The sequence below is a fragment of the Dermacentor albipictus genome, chromosome 6, assembly GCF_038994185.2.
Source record: "Dermacentor albipictus isolate Rhodes 1998 colony chromosome 6, USDA_Dalb.pri_finalv2, whole genome shotgun sequence".
Classification (NCBI taxonomy): Eukaryota; Metazoa; Arthropoda; class Arachnida; order Ixodida; family Ixodidae; genus Dermacentor; species Dermacentor albipictus.
This window is the reverse complement of record NC_091826.1, coordinates 4,959,210-4,974,860: the sequence shown is the minus strand read 5'-3', so window position 1 is coordinate 4,974,860 and position 15,651 is coordinate 4,959,210. Positions and strand designations below refer to the sequence as shown.

At 44.3% G+C, this 15,651-nt stretch overlaps 1 protein-coding gene across 11 annotated transcripts in view; it reads left to right on the top strand.

Annotated features, from left to right (window-relative positions):
* Wnk (Wnk kinase) overlaps positions 1-15,651 on the top strand; it is a 540,152-nt gene that overhangs the window by 106,423 nt on the left and 418,078 nt on the right. The gene's annotated exons all lie outside the window — the stretch shown is intronic.

Sequence of the window (15,651 nt, the reverse complement as noted above, 5' to 3'; positions counted from 1 at the left end):
TTCTCTTGAAAGTCTTTGGCACATCTCTGGCAGCAGAGTAGCGACCACAAGGCGACAATTGATTTTTTTTTTCACTTTACCCACAGTGCCACAAATGGCCTTACAAGTGTGTGGGGGGGTTGGGTGGGGGATCTAGTAGAATGAAGGGGAAACGAGGGAAATATACTAGTGAATTGTCTTGTGCATAAAACTTTGTGATAACACACACACACACAAAAAGAAACTGTTGGATTGAACCACTAAAATAGAAAGCAATAATTTTAGCATAAACATAAAAATATGTCGCAGCGCATAGCAATTATGAGAATACATTCTTTGAATTTGGTAAAATTCATTTTTGCATTAAGGTGAAGGTATACGCCTCGTGCACCGCCTATAGAGGCGCCACTGAAAGCCACCTAGCAGACGCTTCCAACAGTAGACGCGGGAGCAGTAGCAGATGACAACCCTTTGCAGCAAGGATGGCTGAAGTTCGTGGCTGCGATTTCTCCTTTGTTTGGGTACCAGGCTGCTTCTTCTGTGGTAACAGCTGTAGGGAAGATACTGACCTCTGTGCGAGCGGGTATGAACACGATGTTACCGGTGTTTGGGACAACATAGTTCACATACATGCAAGGCGTGTCCCGCAGACAAACGCCATGCACCCCATTTACATGACGTGGAGCTCATATTCACTAGCCGATAAATTTTGTTGAGTGATGCAATTTCTCGATGTTTTTTTTTTATTCTACCCTTGCCGCAATGCTGCTTCTGTACCTGAATAATAAGCACCCATCGTTAATGCAGACTTATATCAAACAAATCGTCACGGTGGAATCTCTGCATATGTCGTTGTGATTTTTCTGCCGATGAATACATGTGACATCGGCGAATAAGTGCAGTCAAAGTCGCCTCAAGAAGAGTAATTGCCAATTTATTGATGGAAATGCGTACACTAGCCAACGAAGTCACCAAACACACAGGTTAATGAAAGCGTGTGTTAGTGCTGTACCACCGATGCAATTCTGCTGCATACGCCGATGAACCACCGTTCCAGCTGCAGTTTGTGCAATTTTAAGTTCCCCAAGGGAGCTGGTTGGAAACGTACAAGGCTAAATACTGACTAACTTTTCAGTACTTTTTTATATTACTAGAGAGAGGTGCCACATGATATATTTAAAGGCAGAGCAGCTCCAGTCAAAGTAGATGAGCGCTAGCGGCAAGGCCCAGTTTAGTCGTCTGCAGCTTAAGTACAAGAAAGAATTCAGTTGAGTACAAAACTCACATGCAAGAAAGGACAACGTTGTGAAACAAACAAATCACTTGGCGTGTTGAGTTTGCTCAGGCAGTATCGAGGTGTGATTACTTCCCAAACGAGACGCGAACTTTTCAGCGAGAAATGGAAAAAAAATACCATATGCAGCAGCTATTAGCAATTCTCGCCCTGAACTACCTGTTTTCTAAATACATTTCCAAAAACGCAAACAATATCTAAGACGCCCTCGGGCAAAAAGAATAAAGCTGTTAGAGAAGCACTTCCTTGGTATCATTCCGATAAGGCATAGCGTGATTTATACCCTTTACAAACAAGGCAGGGTGAAAACTTCGCAGCTCAAAAGAATCGACAAGAGTAATGCATGGAGCAACTAGCAACAGTTAAACATGTGCAAAGCCACGCATAAAATAGATGTAAAAACAAGAAGCGCAGGACAGCTGGTGCGAGGATTTACCGCGCCACATGAAACCAACAATTTCAGTTCTTGCAAACTTCAATAGCTTTAACATACAACGCAATGCGCTAGTGCAGTCGTGCTGCCTAGCTAGCGCAACGCGGTAAAGAAGCGGAAAACAATATAAGCGGCAAACAGCATTCCGAACTTTAGCGAAATGCCTTTAAACCTCATGCTGCACTGCAGACGAACTTCGTTGCTCACGCGTCAAACTATGATTGGAAAAAAACACTGGCGAGACATAGGAAAGGATGAGAACAAGAAATTTCCCTTCGAAGTGATGATCCATTTTTGCTACTGTTGCTCCCGCTGATGAGGCTTTGCCGGGGATGATTGGAACCGTATTGCCGGCGCGTTTTCACCGGTATTTCAGCCCCCCACCCTGCAACAATTCTTCTTCGACATTCTCTGAAGCTTTGGCCACCCCACACGTGTGAATGGTGTTGCCTATCTTGCTCCGAAAACGTGAATAAGACAGAGAAGAACGATCAACGAGACAGCAAACTACGGCGCGTGCCAGGCTCGGCAAGGCCGCCATCAGTGGCGCGTCCGTCGGCGTGCACGGCGCGTATAACGGCCGCTATCTTACATGTAGTTCAGATTCTCCCACCAGGTGACACCACCTAGTCTTGTTTGGAAAGAGGGAAAAAAATCTGCTCTTCGCCATTGCAGCAAGCTCCGGTCTGTCCCTGTTGCGACGCTGCAACAGGTGATCTGCTGTTGTTGAGGTAAATGTACCCTCCGCCCTTGTGTTCAGGATGAGTTGTGCCTAGCACCATTGTTGTTTTGTTGCTGCGGATGGTGGCCTTCTCTCTGCTGATACTTTCAGTAATGGCTTGGTGGAACCTTTCCTATGTAAAATAGTCAGTGCTGCTGACGGTGGCTTTAGGAACGGTAAGTAGTTTGTCACTGCCACTTTTGACGTGGCTATCGGGTAATTGCGAGCTGCCACTTTGAAAACCATCTTGGTAGATAGTGCTCACTACTTCGGTGGAACACAATACTTGGAATAATAGGTTGTGACTGAAATGGACGGAACCTTGAGTGACATTGATCGTCAACTACAGTTGAATCCGAGCATATCGAACCCGTTTGCATTGAATTATTCTGTATATTGAAGAATTCTTGAACGCAGTATAGTTACAATGAGTATATGTAGCAAAAGTTACGCTTACATCGAACAAAATAGCAGCGACTCTCGATATATAAAACAAGTGGCGCAAAAAGTGCCCCTAGAAGTTGGCTTTCCCTCGCGGCAGTGCGGCTCCATGCAACCACTCTCTATACTGTGACTGTGCTGCGTCAGGCGAGCTGTCAACACCCCCCCTGCAAAAAATTTGCCTGGCCCGCCTACAGCGCTTGCTCAGACAGCCAATCAGAGGCTCTTGTGCCCTCATCGTGCAACATGGCCTTTCGTCGTGAAGCTCGAAATCATAAATCACGTTGAACGTGGTGAGAAATTCGATGTCCCGGCAGTGTGCAGGATTCCAAGGGGCACTTGCTCTCAGCACGATCTTTAAGAATAAGGGGAGATTAGGGCTTAAAAGGCCAAACTCGCGAACTGGTGCCTGTTGTGCCCGACGCTTATGCAGGGCCGTGTACAAGGGCTTCATACGAAATTTCTTCAGGTGTGCCGGCTTCCGCTTGCTCGGTGATGACTGTAAATTCCGATGAATGCGACGAAGCCGTTGCCAGTGTACTGAAGTTTGTAGCGAGCTGTCAGAATTTTTGGAAGCTTTTGACGAATCAACTGTCGACAAGCTTGTGAGTGCAGATGATGGTGTCACGACCACAGGAGAGCCTGAAAACGAAGAACACATTGCCGACATTGTACCGAGCACAAGTGAAAGTGGGCACAATGAGGAAAGCAATGAAAGTCCTTTGCCCACATCCTCCGAGGTGATTGGCGCACTCACACTAGTCCGGTGCTTCTGCGTGAATGTGGAAGGTTGCGGCCTCAGCCTCTCCAACTCCTTAGACAAGGTGAAGAAGTGCGTGTGTCCAGGCAGCGAAATTGCCCAAGCAGAATGCAGGACTATCTCATGGGAAACTAGGCTAGTTTCATCAATAAATTGATTTTATAAATGGTATGTGCTTTTATGACATGCAATTTTTTAGCAGTCTTATATCGAATTATGCTCTATATCGAACTGATAGGTGTTTTTTTTTTTGTGAGTTCAATATAGCCGGGTTCGACTGTATTTCTGTTTCTCTTTTTTTTCCTAGTGCCTACTTTTTTTCTTTTTTCTTAACATTCTGCGAAGTACGGGCCTGCTAAATGGAGTTTGTGGCTTGAAATGGTAAATATAGCTTTGTGCCTGTAACAGATAGATAGATAAGTAAATAAAGGAAAGGGAAGGAAATTACTACTGACTGCAGTAACTATAACGCAGTCTGCTGACACCTAATAGTGGTCAGTGGTGGAGGAGGGTTGGCAGTAAAAGAGTAGGGTGAAGGTTAGTATGAAGTAAAAACAAAATATTTACAACAGAGCGACTAAGTAAAAAGAGAGAGACAGAGAAAAAAAAGACATTTCGTTTGCAGAGTGACTTTGTCCAGAAAGTTTGTCACTGGCACTGTTAGGTTGCGTGGAATACTGGGTAGGCAAGGCCCGACTGCTCAAAGCAGTTGCAGTGTTTTTTTTTAAAGGGACCCTGAAACGATTTTGGCGATTTTCTACAAACGTACTGAGTCGTTAGAGTAGGTTCTTCTGATCATTAATTGATGCATCTAAGTGCTCTGCGTAAAGCGTGTAATTTATTATAAGGTTTTAAAAATACACATCGCTGCCGATCGCAGCGCACTGCTCGGCGGAATTTTAAGCCGCCCCTACCCATATGATGCAAATAACCCATATTACGTCACATGGGCGAGCTATCTGATTGGCTGACCAGGGCGCGTGGTCAATAATTTTTCCAACTTTATGGTGAACAAATGATGCTCGTAATAGTTGTAATGTTAGTTACTTTGTTTTTGTAAAAAGAAAATAACTTAAAGAGAATACACAAGAATAGTTTTTTAGTACACTTCAGCACTTCCGGCACACAGCAAGTGTCGTCTGCTTGTGTTACAACGTACTCCATTTTGACGAGAGCTCCGCGGTCAGAGTCGGTCTCAGTCTTTTCGCGAGCACTATGATTCGACTTTGTTGCCTTGTGGACTGCAAACCTAGCGACCTGCAAACCGCGAGTCCAGTATTAGGGCGAACGCAAGCGCAAGGGGACAGGGTCTGGCCGCTTGACTGTGCCGGGATGAGCCACGAGATGAGCAGAAGGGCAAATGTGAACGGTCTGCACAGTGCAGCCACCTGGTGGCACAGAGCTCAACCATACACAGTAGCAGCAACGAAGTGTATTCTTTGCTGCTGGTGTGTATTTTTCGCAGGAGTGTAATCATCAACACGTTGATTTAAAAATGTTTAAAATGCTTTACACTTGGTTAGAGCAATATTAGCGCTTTGTTTGACTGGTTAAGCGCTGCGCCAGCAAGTGTCTGGACCGTGCAGACCGATCAGGCTGCTCACGTACGTCTACGCTAAAGTTCCTTCATCAGCTTGAGTTTATGCCTCCGGTCATTTGCCGAAATGACCAGCTTGCCTGTTTTTAGCGGAGTACCGGACACGTTCGGCGCTACGACAGAATGCTCGCAACGCACGCTGCTTCGATAGCTCTCGGTCGACGGCCAAGCGGCTAGCGGAGAGGTCTCGCGCGGGAGAGGGCGTGCTCCTAAACAACCGGAAGTGAGCGATGTGACGTCGCATCGTGACGCTGAACCAGTGAAGGCGGAGCTTAGCGCCGCTCGCTCGGCGAGCGAGTTGAGGAGGAAAAGCATAGCTAGGGAGGAGGGTAACTTCTAATCGCTTGCAGCTCCATTAATACGTAACGCTTCACTTAAATTGTGGTGCGAATGTTCTACTTAAGCTGTACCCTACGCGCCTACAAAATTTGTCCAAACCGTTTCAGGGGCCCTTTAAGTTATCCTGGACCACGTGCATGTGCATATAAATTAAAGGTTGTGTACACTGCCGACACCAGTTGTTTTTCGATGGCATGTGCAGCGTGACCTGATGCCCATTTTTTTACGTACGAAAGACCTCCCCCCACCATTGCAAGCTCGTTTCCATTACTTCAGTGCTAAAAATATGCTGACCTCCCTTTGTGTGCCTTGCAGTGCACCAAAAAGGGTACTTTTTATATAATGCAAGCATGGTGAGAAAGCTTTGTGTGTAGCCAACTAAAGCACCGTTATCCACATGCATCCCAAAACAGATGTCGTTGATGTAAGGGGTGCCACTTCTTTTTTCACCGCTGTTTACAAATGGCGTGATCATTAATGGGAATTAGGATGGCAAACAAATGTTCATAGGCCATCAGCCATGTTTGATGCAAGAGTGCTGGCTCCTGCAATCGCTGAAGCTAAGCAGTGTTGATCTGAGCTACCGTAAAAACCCGCATATAATACAAGTTTTTTTTCCGATTATTATCATGCCAAATTTTTGCCTCAAACTATATGCGGATCCGAACAAAATTTTAGTCAGAAATTAAGGCCAGAAGTTTTGGTTTCGTAATTGCTGCGTGGCTACGGCTCTTGCTGCATGACTGCAGTATCGTTTCTTTGTTGTTGAGTGCACACCTTGGCAGCACACGTGCAAACCAAGCTTCGCGATGTGCATCTTTTTTATTCCCCATTGAAGGACCAAGATGTCCGGACCACGAAAACAGTACTCGGCTGCCTTCAAGAGAAAGGTTATTTTAGCCGCACAGGACATCGGTAGCAGTGCGGCCGGTAGGCAGTTTGGCATCAACGAGAGAAGCATTCGTGGGTGGCGTCGACAGAAGGAAGCTCTTTTTGCGTGCAGTGAAATGCAAAGAAGCTTTCGCGTCCCGAAGAGTGGGACATTCCCGGAAATCGAACTCGCCGTGACGGAGTTGGTACACCAAGAGCAAACTGCGCATCTAGTTGTGAGCATGGAGCTTATGCAGGCAAAAGCTAAGAAGCTTGCAATAGAAAAAGGGCTACTGAGCTCCACCTTCAAAGCGAGCAAGCACTGGATGTATTGCTACATGTGCCATGCTGGATTTTCCTTACGCCGCTGAACTTCGATTTCGCAAAAGCTGCGCGAATCGTTCGAAGAGCTACTTGTGGCTTTCCAGCGCCATGTTATTTCGCTGCGCAAGTCCAAAAACTTACAGCTAGAGCAAATCGGCAATGCTGATCAAACGCCGGTTTATCTGGACATGCCATCACCCCTCATCGCGCTTGAAAAGGGCTCTAAACAAGTTTATGTCCGGTCCACTCACAATGAGAAAATGCGAGTTACCATCATGTTGTCGTGCATGGCAGATGGATGCAAGCTCCCGCCCTATGTCGTCTTCAAGCGCAAGACAGTGCCTAAAGATGATGAGCTGCCAAAAAATGTGATCGTGATATGCCATGAGAATGGCTGGATGAATGAGAATCTTGTGCTCGACTGGGTAAAGCCCGTCTGGTGTAGGCAGCCCGGCGCACTGTTGTTGTTCCCGTCCATCCTTCTGCTGGACGTGTTTCGTTGCCATTTGGCCGACTCAGGGAGGTGGCTGTTGCGCGAATGCGGCACTGAACTTGTCATTATCCCGGGTGGGATGACGTCTCAGCTGCAGCCTTTAGATGTTTGCGTGAACAAGCCATTCAAGGACGCGGTCAAGCGGTGTTACGCAGATTGGATGCGCTCAGGTGCGCCTGCAGTGATGCTGACCGGGCGGCTAAGACAGGCTTCGCTTATGCAAGTGGATTGTGTGTCACGCATTCAAGAAATGCGGCATCTCGAACGCACTCGATGGCACAGAGGATGAGTACCTCTGGGAAGATATGCCCGACAAGGAACTATCCGTAGAGAGCACAGCTGAGGAATACAGTGATTGAAGTGCGGAGTGCAATTTAAATAAATGTTTTCGAGTTTTCTTAACTTGTATTATATGCGGATAAAACTTCTTTTTTTTTTTCATTTCGCGTCCCAAAAATTTTACCTCCTACTTTATGTGGGGTCGTATTATAGCGGGTTTTTACGGTAGTACATGAGAGGGAGACCTGGAAAGCCGACTGATGATAGCTCCGCCTGCCATGGAATAGAATGATTACCTTGTGCGATGCAGTTACGGTAACAAAGGCGAGTGATGTCTCCTTCGGCCACACCAGCAACGATTCTTCATCACCAAGAATACATCAAAAGCTGAAGGGAGATGAGAAGACGCTATCCATACACAGGCTGAGGTAAGCGGACGCAGCCCGAAAGCGTCCCTACTCTCTGTCGATGGCTTTCTTCCCTTCTTGTCTGCCCGGGACATTGCCCTCTCTCCCTTTCAAAAGACGTTGTGTTTCCTATTGTCCCACTAGCTGGCCAAATTGCTTTTGGCAATTGTCGGCATGTCAAAGCACGCGGACAAAGCCCTTACAATGCTTGTCATCAGTATTTGCATTGCTCGGGTGCCAGAATACAGATGTCATAAATAGCTGAGATTTTTGGTCTGTACGGCCCACTGACGAAGTGCAGATGGCAGCACTCTCGGACATGAAGTCACATGATAAATCTGGGATTGCCTCACGCCTGTTTACCTCATGCAACAAGGGTGCAGAATTATTTTTGATTCCTTCGTCCGTGTGCACGTATACTTTTTGCTCTTTGTTGGTGTGGGATGAGTTGTGAGAGAAACTTGAGAAGGATACTATTTATATCATCTAGTACAGATTAACACGCAACTTTCAGTTGTGTTCTTTCACATGAGTCTCCATATCAATACCCGTGAGATTCATCTGCATGTGTACCACTTAGCACAAACATGTGCCTCGCTATTATGATATTACGCAGAAATCCATGTTTCATGTCCACCAACTGCTCAAGCAACTTATTCATAAAGAATTTGACAAGCGAATATGTGAAGGAAAGAATGCAACCCAACGAATACTGCTTGCTTGTAACTGTATTCTCTGCAGATAAATATGAGAGTAAAAGAAGGCAGTATGATAGAACTGATAAGTGTCACTGAATGACAGATGAATATGCATATGTGTGTATATGAAAGATGTTTATTATATAGGTTTGTTTCAACGTTTGTCATCTGTCAATTGTTGTCTACTTGTTTGGTTGTTTACCTAAATATACTGCAGTCGTTTTCTGTAAATGAAATACTAGTAGGGCTGTGTGAAATTTGAAAACATATAGAATGATATTTTGTTTGATTCAGTTCTTGAATCAAATGATAATAATTAGATTCAATGTGTCTTTGACGGTATTCGATTCGGTGTCAAAATTTAATATTCACGCACCCCTACAAAATAGACAGCATGGTACACATGGTTAGGCTGTCTTGTTGAAATAGATATCACGCACATTTCCAGCAGACATGTCATGCTGTTGCGGGTGCATTGGCACACCCACCAGGGAGCCCGCTCAGTTTGCGCGCATGGTATTGGAGATCTGGTCATTCGAGTTTGAGTCACATTGCAGTGAAGTGGCAAAAGAAGCGGTACAACACAGAACATTCGCTGTAGGAAATGTACACGCACTCACTGCTGCTACTACTCATCATGCAAGCTTTATGGTCACGATGGCCATCGCAAGCACTCGGGCATAGCCTTGCACACAGCCCTCGGATGTTCTTGAAGTTTTTCTGACAGCTGTTTTCGTTGCTTTCACGAAGGACAGTTTCTCTGTCTCCCCATGGCGTCCTATGGCAAGTCCTCACACTGGCCTTTGGAGTAAGATCACAGGCTCTACACAAGCAGGAACTGCATAAACAGATTATTTGCTAAAGTTACTTTTTTCTAAAGGTCATCAGTCAACATAGCATAAATAATGCACATGTCTGCCTTTTTCACACTGTCCATGCTTTTTCTCCTTTTTTTTTCTCAGCTGAGTTTTTTGAGTGCATGACGCTGTTGTCCATGCAATGGCAGAAAATCTTTGTATGAAGAAATGGTGGAAAACTCTCATGATCAGCTCCAATGCACTGCTACGAGCAGATGGCAGTCACTGCTGTAATTTTCGAGGGTACAATTATTACTAAAAAAAAGTGGGCAATGTGGAGGCACGAGCATTATGCGAGTGTGATGGTTACGCAGGTAAATATGCTATGTCTTTGTATGAGAAGACCACCTACTGACAATCACGTTTTGCAAAACTTCATTGGGCATCGGAACGTACATGACATTAGTTTTTTTTTTACGCTCGGCTGTCAAGGCTACAGGTCATGCAGCCATCCAAACTTTTTGCTGCAGTCAGGGAAATAAAGGCCCACTCATTGTTTGCTGCTAATCCTATCATTGAACTGGCATCGCGTAGAGAAGGGAAAACATGGTACTCTGCGAAACACATGGGACCTCACCACATGGGGAAAGCAAGTTTCCAGATATCGTTGCACGAGCCTAAGAACTAGGAGAAGGCGAGGGCAACCTGTGTGCGCAAAACGCTTCCACAGTCACCTGTGAACAAAGGTGAGCACCGAGGAAATTTCTGGAATGTTACGTTATCTGCAATTCTCCTGGGCCCAATGGCACAATAGCCTATCCTGCTGGCTAGCTGGCGTGCAGTCATGATGTACCGTGCACGGCACTTACTTTCTTTCTTTCTTTCTTTCTTTCTTTCTTTCTTTCTTTCTTTCTTTCTTTCTTTCTTTCTTTCTTTCTTTCTTTCTTTCTTTCTTTCTTCCTTTCTTTCTTTCTTTCTTTCTTTTATTTTCTCCCGGTAGCCACAATTGAGGCAGCTGCCTTAGCACTACGTTGAAGGCCTGGTTGCAGGCACTTGCGCTTGAAGGAATGTGGGATAGGTACGGCGACTGCGTTTGGCCCGCTGTGTAATATTTAGTCTCACCACATTTGACAAATGTTGGAACTAATGTGAAAAAGTTTGATATAGATGGTGCTAGCAGCAAAATACGCCTGTGAGATTTATTATTTATTGGAAGTCTTTTGTTTCAAGTGCTGCTTAGTAAAACTCGTGAGTGCTAGTAATTACAAGACACTGTGTGACTCTGCCAATGTGCAACACTGATTGTGTCAACACTCAATGTCAATTTGCATAAACGTGGCCAGCAGTAAAATTAGCTGAATTCACTGCTCTCTTAAAGATTCCTTAATAAACATAAGACAATTTTCTCTTCATAGAATTGGAGAGAAGGGCTTGCTGCTTGCTTATGGAAAATTTTGGAATTGCAGCTTGAATGGCCTTGCGCCTTCTTTGCTAATGCGTGACCAAGTATAGCCATAAATTGCCAATTTGAAGTAATAATAACTCATGAACTGTTCATCAAAACACAAAACAGCTTTACATAGATGAAGGGCACTGTAGCCTAGAAAACCATTACATATTGTTGTTCTGCGTTGATAACATTCATAAACTTTTATTGTCTTGCCAAATTTTATTGGAGCCTGTAGAAATTTCAAATTACACGCAATATCTCTTTATTTGTATAACATTTTATCTAAAGGCACAGCAAACTTAATTTTGTTATGTTCAACAGTTTTGCCAGAAATGCAGTACAACGGAGGCTAGTACAGCAAATATAGTTTTTTGCTCACACTGTTTTTATTTCCATAAAGTAATGCTTCAGGTTAGGCAAAAATGCTGGGTGTCACTGGAAAGTGCAGAAAGTAAGCTTTCTAATGCAATATAATTCACACCTGTCCAATAAACACAGAAAGCACAGTGTGTCTGCAAACAATGACTAAAATGTGAAGCATGTGGTGCCGTAGTGGGGACTGCCACCTTAATTACATTGCCTACGTAAGCGCACTAGTGGAGCAAAGAAAAAGAGTTCTCATTTCTGGTGGTGGTGGCAACTTCTCGTGGTAGGTGGTTCGAATCTGAAATTGTCCGGGGAAAAAAATAACATGTCAAATCTTTGTACCCTATCTTTTTCAATTTTGTTGACATGGTCTCATTCTAAAGAAATATAATCAGGAGGAAGTAAGTACCTTTCATGCCGTATACCTGTTTGAGAAAGAAAAATGTTGTGAAGAAATTTCAGTGAGTATTTTCCTATGTTTCCCTAATGATATCCAGCCAAGTTTCTCCTTGGCACGTATTACGCTGAACTGTCTTGTGCAATTTCTGAAAACATATTGAACCCCCAAATTTTGCGCTCTTTCTATTCGTTGAATGTCATTTTTGAGCCAGGGATCCCACACAGTACAGGCATATTCAAGTGTGGACCTCATATATTCTGTGTACAATAGCTGTTTAATTTCTGAAGGAAACTGCTTGGTATTTTGATGCAGGACACCTAATGTCTGGCATGCTTTGGCTGTAATTTTTTCAGTGTAGCGGTGCCATGATAAGTCGGGGGTAAATATAACGCCAAGGTATCTGCACTCGCACACGGGAATTACCTCAGTAGTGTTTACGAAGTACGTGTATCGTGGCAGGATGACTTTTTTGTAAACGATATGCACACAGTTTTTTGCAAATTGATTTGCAACCCCAAACACTGCACCACTCAACTATGCTGTTGCTACGCTCAACACCCTCGTGAGATCTTTTGCTGTTAATAACCTGTGGGATTCTCACACCCATGCTCTTGGGACAAAGGGGCGACAACATTCTAGTGCAAACAATCACAAGGGCATTTATTGCACCTTTCATAGATCAATGCCTGCTAGCCGAGTTGCTATCCACAAAACATGCCGATGGGCACGCGACAAAACTAGGAAGTCCGACTCACCGCGACCGGATAACGAGCGAATATGCTGGATCCCAACGCCTGGTCGTTCGCGTGTATGGTCATGCAAACGGTGGTGCGTTCGAAGGTAGCCACGCGAGACGATCTCGTAGAAGGGACGTCTGCCGCGCTTGCCGTCCCGAACCCAAGAGAGAGAGCTTTCTCCTTTTCGCTCCCAAGTAACCCAACCGGAGGCGGCGTTAGCAGCGCAACACTCGCGCCATCTCTCGTACTGCGCCTCAACCAGACCGACTGCCGCGGGCATTTACGGAGCCACGCAGCGAAGCCGGATTGCAGGGAAAGGGAGCTATGCGGGAAAAACATATCAGGGGACGTGACGGAGTCGCGCATCCCCAAAGACTGCACGCTGACGTTTAGTACTTAAGTATTTTTCAGTCCAGGAAATGACTGTGATTAATATTATACCGTGAACATTTTTCAAGCAATAAGTGATGAAGTACAACATCGAAAGCTTTCTGGAAATGCAAGAAAATGACATTGACGGAGTAACCCGTATCTAATGCACTTGCTGAATCGTGTTAATTCACTGAGTTGGGTGATGGATGAATAGCCACGAAAATCTATCTTGTGTAGAACTTAGCAATGCATAGTTGTTGTCGAGGTGGTTCACGATACTAGTAAAAATGATGTGTTCAAAAATTTTACAAATGCAATTTGTTGAAAAAGTAGGACGATAATTTGGTACAGTATTATCTGGTCTCATTTTCTGCACAGGTACAACATTGGCTATATTCCAGTCGTCAGGCAGGCTGCTTAGTTTCTAAAGATTTAGTAGAAATGATATGTAGATATCGAGCCACAGAAGGAGTGCATAAAGAGAGAAAAACAGGAGGCAAATCTTCAGGCCCAGCCGCCTTAAATTTATCAACGTGCTTGAGTAACAATTCCCCTTGAGTCAATCGCATTATCTGTGCATTCAGTACATTTTCTGTCATAGTTTAGAAACGTTTCACTGTCATGAGAGCAGCTCAGAAATACATACTCAAAGAAGGAATTAATGCAATTGGCTTTAGCCTTGCTATCGTGAACAACTGCGCTCTTATGGTTAAACAAGGATACTGAAATTTAGTTTTTGCAGTTCATTTTAATAAAATTCCAACATTCTTTAGGCCGCTCGTTCATTCGAAAATTTAAACAGTCAAAATATGCGTCATTTGTTTGTTTTGTAGCACTCTAATTCATTTGTTGCTCATTTTAGTTCTTTCTTGGAAGATGACGGATTTCTTTTATAATCTTCATAAGCATGCTTTTTTCTCCGAGCAATTCTGCATACTTCCTCCATGAACCCCAGCTTGCTTTTACTACACCTTGATGTCAGCCACCATGATGGTGCATGTTGCTCAGACAATGCAAACATTTTGTTTTTCAATATGCGCTAGAGTTCATTGACACCTTCTGACTCCGAAATCGTTACAAATGTGTCAGACTATGTGTCCAGTGCAGATGATATCTCATTTACACGCGGTTTCTTATAGCTGTAAATATGCTGGCATCCGCTACTGATTATCTTTGCATATCTGAGATTCAGCTCACACAGAACACTGTGATCAGCTATGTCCGGTAATACATCTGTGGATTGTACTGCTTTTATTTATTTATTTATTCATTTCCTCAAAGGTCTCTGTTGAGACATTACACGAGGGAGTGGGGAGTTAGTGACAAAGAGATACTACAAATTACAAAGGGATATTTCCGATCAGTCGCTTGAATGCAAGTGGGTCGATGATAGTGGCAACTTCGGCGGGCAGGCCATTCCAGTCTCGTGCTGTGCGCAGAAAAAATGATTGCTGAAAAGTAACGGTATGGGCTTGTGGGGGATATACTGTATTAGAGTGACTGGTGCGGCCAATGCGATGTGCTCTTTTTATGTACGGGTTGTCAAGAGGCAAGGAATGAAAGAATTTATGAAAAAGATTAAGACGGGCTATTCTACGGCGTGAGGCTAGAGAGGGTAGGTTTATTTGGGCTTTTAGTGCCGAGATGCTTGTATGGTATGAATAAGTTGACAGGATAAATCGTACTGCTGAGGGCAAGTTCGTAAAAAGATCTAACACATTCCGGTCACTAGTGGGCTGTGTGGCTTGCTGTGATAAAGCAAAGGAACTGCATATATTTATCATCTCTTTGCTTGTCATAAACCCTGCACTAGATGCAATGCCTTGGTTGAAGTACTCAATCCCGGGTAGGTTAAAATCACTACTGGCAACAAGACACTCGGCTACCGCGGTGCGGTAGCTCAATTGGTTAAAGCATCGCATGCATAATGCGATGACGTGGGATTGTTCCCCACCTGCGGAAAGTTGTTTTTTCATCCACTTCCATTGCCATTAATTTATCATTTCAGTCAGTAATTGTAAGTAATTTCTTCGATGTTTTCCTTGGTGTCTTTGTTGGCTTCTCATGATATAAGAAAAATCAGGCCCCTAGGTTAACCCCCTTTCTTCTCGTTATTACCGGGACTTGTCTCTCACTTTTGCCTCAGGGCACATGCGCCACCTCACGCAGCACATGTGCGCTGAACTAACATGTGGGTTACGATTGTACACACGCAGCACTGCACATAAGGCCTCCTTTCAGTGAGCTTCCTCTAATTTGAACTCCATTAAAATCTAATAAATTTTCAGGCCCCTTCGAAATCAAATTATGGAGATTCGACTGCATTTCCATAAATGACTTAGTAAATTTAAAAATTCATGAACTGGTATTTTGCCTGATAAGAGGTAGTCTTGCTGGAATTTCACTTAACAAGTTGTAGCTTGCAATTAGTTCTAGACTGGATTTCAGCCTCGCCTACGAAAACCTTTGTGAAGTAACCCTGCTATATTACGATAATTTTTCATATCAATACGCATACCTCCATACATAGCCTGGACTTCGCTCAATATACTCAATATAGATGGTGTCCAAAATCCACGCCCCAGTGACGACGCCCGTCTGAGTAACAAATCCAGATCTCGAAGACCATGCCTCTGGTGACTGCATGCAGTAGAAGCGATAGTGGGAGCTGGAAACACGTGGACAACCACGTCTTGTGGTGTACAAAATTGTTTTCCTTCTTTGTATTTTTTTTGTTCCTATGATAATTTTAATATTTTAAAAGGTAGCCCAGTCATCAGTCTTGGTCTATTTGGCACAGCTAAGTGCCACAACTGTCAGCGCAGCCTGTGGACGAGTAAGGCTGGCGTTGACAGTGAATGTAAACACTTCACTGTGTTGGCGCTTGCCATCGA